The sequence below is a fragment of the Ostrea edulis genome, chromosome 3 (genome assembly GCF_947568905.1).
Source record: "Ostrea edulis chromosome 3, xbOstEdul1.1, whole genome shotgun sequence".
In the NCBI taxonomy this organism is placed as follows: domain Eukaryota; kingdom Metazoa; phylum Mollusca; class Bivalvia; order Ostreida; family Ostreidae; genus Ostrea; species Ostrea edulis.
The window spans coordinates 76258011-76264758 of NC_079166.1; the positions used below are offsets into that span (position 1 = coordinate 76258011).

The window sequence follows — 6748 nt, forward strand, 5'->3', positions numbered from 1 at the left end:
TGTTGTAGTGCAATAAAGAAGAGTGACAAAGGGTCAAATCAGGGTAACAAAAGAGGAGACCCATAGGAGAGAACACAGAAAAGTCACGTGGCTATTATATCAAGATTCTTTACTTCTTTTTTGTCGCACATATACATGTGTATGATTTTCCGTATTTTCATTTCGAACCTATAATTTATTATCTACAATGTTGAAATTAGCTTTCACAGCATTTTCCCCATTTAAACAAAGATTTTGACATGTAGTTTTGCTTAGTAGTCCTTCAAGACAGGCCTGCAAATATGTGATAGGTTAAAATCTTAAGAACAATTTATAGTGTTGTCCCTGCCTTGGGGTCGAAGTTCACGAAAGCCCGACTAAAAATTAGGGGTACTGTTGTTGTTGTTGTTTTCAAACTTGGTTCATATTTACACGGGCATTATTTGTGCTTAGAATAGCTCAGTCAACTGTACCGCTAGCAGTATATGTTGTGATTATTTTTGCCATGGTTTAAATCCACCTCCGTTCAGAAAGTCTTTCGAAAAGAATTCTGATGTTGGTGAAGTACTGAAGATTCGGTGCATTTCATCGCTAGGGAAAGATATACTTGAAAGGTGAAGATAACGAACAGTGATCAATCTCATAACTCCTATAAGCAAAAGCAATATAGAGAGTTGGGCAAACACGGACCCCTGGATATACCAGAGGTGGGATCAGGTGCCTAGGAAGAGTAAACACCCCCTGTCGACCGGTCACATCAGCATGTGAGATGTCGCAAATATCAATTGATAATTCATCGTGCACGTAATAATGACAACCCTGTGGCAAGTATCAACGTTGAGCAAGAATGTGAAATAGTCTATAGGGAAATAAACCAACATCTCCATACCATTTGTAATTGTCATATACATACCTTTCTCATCATATACTAATAGCCTATTGATTACCCATAGGAAAAGAAATTCAGAAAGTGTGTACATACATGTAACTGCTTTATGCTTATTGTTTCTCGGGTCGGTTTGATTATTTAACCTGTGGCACCTACTGCAACAAGTTACCTCTATTTTGGAGGTCGTATTCGAATTAAAGACCCTTGAATTCCACATTTAATGCCGGCCGTCTGCTGATGGAACAGTTACTACCTGTTTGAACGACATACATGCAGTACAACATATGCATGTACTCCCTTCAGAATTACCCCCTTTTCATTTCAAATGCATGCATCTGTGACATATTATATTGTTGCCAGAAATAAATGTACAATAAATGTATATATCAAGTAGGGAGTTAGTCCGAAAGTAATCAAGACGTTCTGTACACCACTGAAAGTATGAAATAGCATTACAGAGCTCGAAATGCGTCAACAATACATGCGTCATACTAATACATTGTTGTAATAGGTCTAAAAGGATATCTACGTTCACAAAATACTTGTTTGCAAATGTCAATGACATCTATACATCGGATCTGAAGAGTTTGTCCAGTTTTCGGCTATTACTTCCACAAATATGCTCTTTGCCCCAAAACTCGTAAACGCCCCCACGTAGAAATGTCAAACAACCTGATTTGTAATCAATAGAGTATGTACTTAATTTCAAAAAATACTTGTTTGCAAAAATCCTTAGGGTGGTCCCGAATTACCTTTACTAGCCCATGGTCGATTACATTTACTCAGCCTTAGGTGACAACCTACAACGATTATGGCTCAGGGTTTTGCAAAGACTAAATTTATAGATATTTTTTTTTTGGTTACGTCTGATGACTTAACCGATTTAATATCCTGATTCCTGAAGACTTCAAGTACAAAGTCATCATGAAAGTCAAAAATCATTCGTTGTCCTCCTCCTTAACCCTGCTATGTAGTGTTTTTATTCGTACATACAACTGTACCGGTAAAACCGAAGGGTGTCATAGGTTTTCTCATCATCTGCTTCATGTCTCTGTACGTCAGCCAGCCTCATTTGGTTTTCAGCACGTTTTTTAATGTTTTAATTTAGGAAGATAAAATCGATGTGTACCACTGTTTGTTTACAGAACAAGTTTTAAGTTTCATCACAGTTGGATGATATTTACGAGATGTATGGCAGGTTGTACCCAACATAGTTTTCCAAACTTTTTTTTACTGAGCATCAACTTAAGAATCTGAAATTTGATATTTAGTTTTCCTAATTAGTAGACACAGTTTACGTTTCACTTTGTAAAGAGTTAGTCTCATGGTTGAATGAAGTCTTAATTTTGTCCTAAAAAATATTTTTGTTTTCCGGACTTTTTTCACCATGCTTTGATTCATGGAAGATTGAATTGATTATGCAATTTTCTAATATATGTTTGAAGATCAAGTTTAAATCTCATAAAAATCAGTCCACTGCCTGCGCAAATCTTTGAAGCACGATGTAATGTGGCATGTTTTGAAGTGTGCAGATGTCGCTTCAAGTCTGACCAAGGACATAATGTGTTTCATCATGCATATTACAATGCACATTGATTTTGACTACGAATAACTCCGTTTACCTGATCAAGATATACATGTAGTACTTACGGTGGTGTGACCGGTCGATTGGGAATGCTTACTCCTCCTAGGTATTATCAGGAGTTCGTGTTTGTCCAACTCTTTATTTTGTATTCAGTGTGGGAGTTATGAGATAACCACTCTTCATTATCTACGTCTTTCATCAATGGGATATCGCAAAACATTCCAATTTGTAATGAGGACGTAGGGAATGATATTCTAATAGATTGAGAGAAAGCGAAGAGACACACAGAAACATAGAAAGAGAGAAATTTAAGAAAAAGCTTTTGTTCATCAGCATTTAATTCAATGATTGAAGGGCGATAAACATCCTTTTTTATGGAGACTTAGAATGGTGAGAAGCCGTGGGCTTGTGGAACGTTGCAGTTGTTGATGCCCCGCCGGTGGAATTATTCTGGCATGTACCATACACGGAAACAAAAGTTGGCAGGTCAATGTTCGGTATACATGTCAGGTTCTCAGCACATGCGCACTCTGATTCCGACTCCAATGTGATGCAGTGGTGGGTGTCTGTTGGAATGCGTTTGCAGTAGAGATATGTTGCTAGGAATTGGTCTCTCACGCAACAAAACCCGGGGTCGCACGACGAATAACGGTTATTCATATCACAACGGATATTGTCCTAAATCAGAAAAAAAAAACATGGCACATATACTACATGTATCCAACTCCCCCAACGTACACGCTTATTTTCTAATAAGAAATTCTACAGGATTCTTTTTAGAGAATTTATCGATGTGTAAACTCTGGGCATTTTACTCTCAACCTAACTTATATTAAGTTAGTGAGTGAAATGTCTAGACTTTGCACATCGGTGAATTCTTCAAAAGGAATGACTGATTATTATACATGTAACTCCAATTCGTTCAATGCATTGATATTTTCAAAAAATTGAATCCCCCCCCCCCCCCCGAGTCTCCGTACATTGCCTTGTGTGTTTTCAGTCGTGTATGAATGCATCGGGTTTTTGGGATTGTTTGTCCAATCAAAACAATTATGATAAATAACATAGGAATTATAAGAACATGATTGGATGAATTTGCGAATAAACAGGAACAATTCAATACCTGTACATGTATATGATATTTCACAAGTCTTTCTGGGCATACACGTATGGAGTTTGGTTTATAATATGTAAGTGTGCATGGAAGGGTATGTTTTTCTGTGTATACAAGAACTTGAATTACTTGTGATAATGTCTTACCTGTGTATCAGCAAGGAAAATTAGTAAAGAAATAACGATCGGAATTATTATTTTGGCGGCCATTGTTCACACACGAGAGTCGACAGGGAGTGCCACCTGCTATTTCCCATGCTGTTGTCCAAGCCCATATCTTTATCTTTTGAGGGCGGCATTGTAGCGCGTTTTTGAACCCATTGTAATGCATACGAGTCATTTTCTATTATCGTACACTAGTGAATGAATAATCATTGTTACATGTAGATAAAAACTTTCAGTAAAATTTGCAGTTATGCTATTTTTCTTTTCCTTTTTGCTTTGCTGACTATGCAATAATTCAATCTTATAACACACACACACACACACACACACACACACACACACACACACATATATATATATATATATATATATATATATATATATAATGATGATGAACATGATACCGCTGCCTATATCCTTCCTTGTATGTATGGATTTTCGTGGTGCATACATGTATAATGTTTCCGTGAAAGAAGATAATATTCGTGATTTCTATTGAAGAGTTTTGGCGTCATTAAGTTAGGTTTCTTGTGACTAAATTAAAAACAGTCATCCAAACGTCGACAATTTGTCAGAGCAGGGAACGACAAATCTATGTGTAAGTGAGAACAAGGTGCTGCAATCTCATACAGAGTTATCGATCATTGCAAGATCGACAACTCTGTATGAGAGATAGACTGATTTCGAGTGCAAGCGCCCGATCTAATCAACGAAGACAATATATGGCTCCCATCAGCCACGTACCTCAACAACCACTTGACTCATATTGAATTTTAGCCGCATGCAAATCCGCCTCATCAGGAGTCTATTTGCCCTTTACAATTATCATACAGTTTAATTATTTTAAAATTGAGGATTTTAGCGTATTCCCTTTAAAAAATTGTGCTGCGTTTATATGACACGGTAGGTAGAACGGAGAGCACGTCTTTATCTCTCTGGGGGATGTATCAGTATTTTAAAAGTTTTTTTTTGTTTTTTGTTTTTGTTTTTGTTTTTTAATTCCAGAGTTGTATATGGTGACAAAAAACCAAAGGGTATACCCTGCTTTGTAGTTATTTAAATCTAAAAACAGAGTGGCTCGCTTTTAGTTATCGAGTGCATTAGAAATTCAAAAAATCTAATACGAAATTTTAATGAATTTGCTATAGAAAATTCACATGTAAATTCTTATTTTCAAATACTGCTGAAGACAATAACATTCATCCATTCTACACAAATAGCGGTTTTCTGACAATGGAGTTATGTCAAGTCGTTGTAGAGGTGATCAGAGCTTATATATGATTAGAGAAAGGAACCCGTCAAGCCCAGTGTGGCACATTGTAACCGGGAGACCTTGATTTGATCTCCCAAGATGCTTAGCATATAGTTAGTAACTGTTCCTTCGCAATAGTCTGACATAAGAAGTCGCGGGGCTTTCGCACATAGGTTGAGCCCGTTTTGGGCTCGAAATCTGTGATACCATAGATATAGATATTCATGGTATCACAGAGTTCATGCCCAAAACGGACTTAGCCCCCTGTGGTCTTCCGTAAACAGAGATTTTGTGTCACAGTAGACGCTGTCAAGATAGATACCCCTCACTGTTGAGGCCCCGAGAACTATATGCATAAAAAACCCACAAGCAGCTGCGTACTCGTAAAAAAAATGTACATATGTATACACGAATTTTAGTTCAATACTCTTTGTGACATAATTGTAATTGCATAATATAGGAAAGAGAAAGTTTCCATTTTTAGCATGTTATAACACAACACATTATATCCTAGTCAAAAATATAGTAATTAGAATAACTAGATGTTACCATGCCCTATCATCGGGGGAAAAAGTCAATATCTGATGCTTAAAATATTGTAACTAAACATCAACAACTGAAATATATGTGGAAACCCTTTCCTTTTTACTTAGTGAAGTTAAAAAGTCATTTCTATATCCACGACAATAAAGAGTCCGTGTTGCGTCAGAGCTAGGCATTTAGAGACCCTTCTGTACAACACTCTTTTAATAACTTTAAAAAATAAATGTCCTTTATTCACTCAGACATCTTTAATTTTGCTGATACTGTTCAAAAACTAAATGCTTATTTAGGAAAAACCAGAACGGGGTGCCCCGATATTGTGAATTTCGCTACACCTGGGTCTTGACGTTAGAGGGCATACTTTCTGGTTTTTCCTATGGGGGTTAAACCTCGAAATAAATTCAATATCAGAATAATAATCTTGGGGTTTTGTTTACAAGGTTGATAAATAAATGATGATAGGCTTTAAAATAATTATTCATGTCCGACGTGGCGAATTGCTTCTCTTAACCATCAATAACTATACAAAAAGAAATCAACAATTAAAAAAAACGGTTATGTAGTTCGTCAATCATTGATTCTATGCGCTACATAATACATGCGACGGTGTATTCCTGAAACAATAAAAAATAAACATCATCTAAAGACAGAGATTGAACAAAACATACTTTTCTATTTATACGTATGACAACATATATTGTTTTACAGATTATCGGGGAGGCGGTTACATTTATACAGAGATAATATAGCAGCCTGTTAACGAGAATCTATCAACTTGTGCAATCCAAACATAGATTAAATAGATAAATGAATAAATTCGATAGATAAATAAATGAGATATATAAAAATAAAATGACTCTATACATGTACTTAATCATGACAAACCAATCAACAAATTCCTAGTTTTTCTATCCGAGATGTCATTTAAAATTACAACTGCACTCTGATATGAAAGGTAAAGATACCGAACACGTGATCAATCTCATAACTCCTATAAGCAGTACAAATTAGAGAGTTGGCCAAACACAGACCGACCCCTTGGACACATCATAAAAAGAATAAATTGTTGTTTGTTTGTATTTTTGGAGGATTATCATTGAAAATGATTTGTTTAGAACATATTTCTGGCAAAACGTCGCCCGTATATAGTATTTTGAGGCCGATATCATAAGTTTCAAAATAACGTTATTCCTCATATGAATAATTATTGAATCCGCAACAA

General features: G+C 36.0%; 1 long non-coding RNA gene across 1 annotated transcript; it reads right to left on the minus strand.

Moving 5' to 3' along the window:
* Positions 1-2773: 2773 nt before the first annotated feature.
* LOC125675652 (uncharacterized) lies at positions 2774-4007 on the minus strand. The gene is made up of 2 exons (XR_007370591.2): positions 3714-4007; positions 2774-3131 (listed from the first exon to the last, which is right to left on the minus strand). It is a non-coding gene; the product is annotated as an uncharacterized LOC125675652 (long non-coding RNA).
* Positions 4008-6748: the final 2741 nt, after the last annotated feature.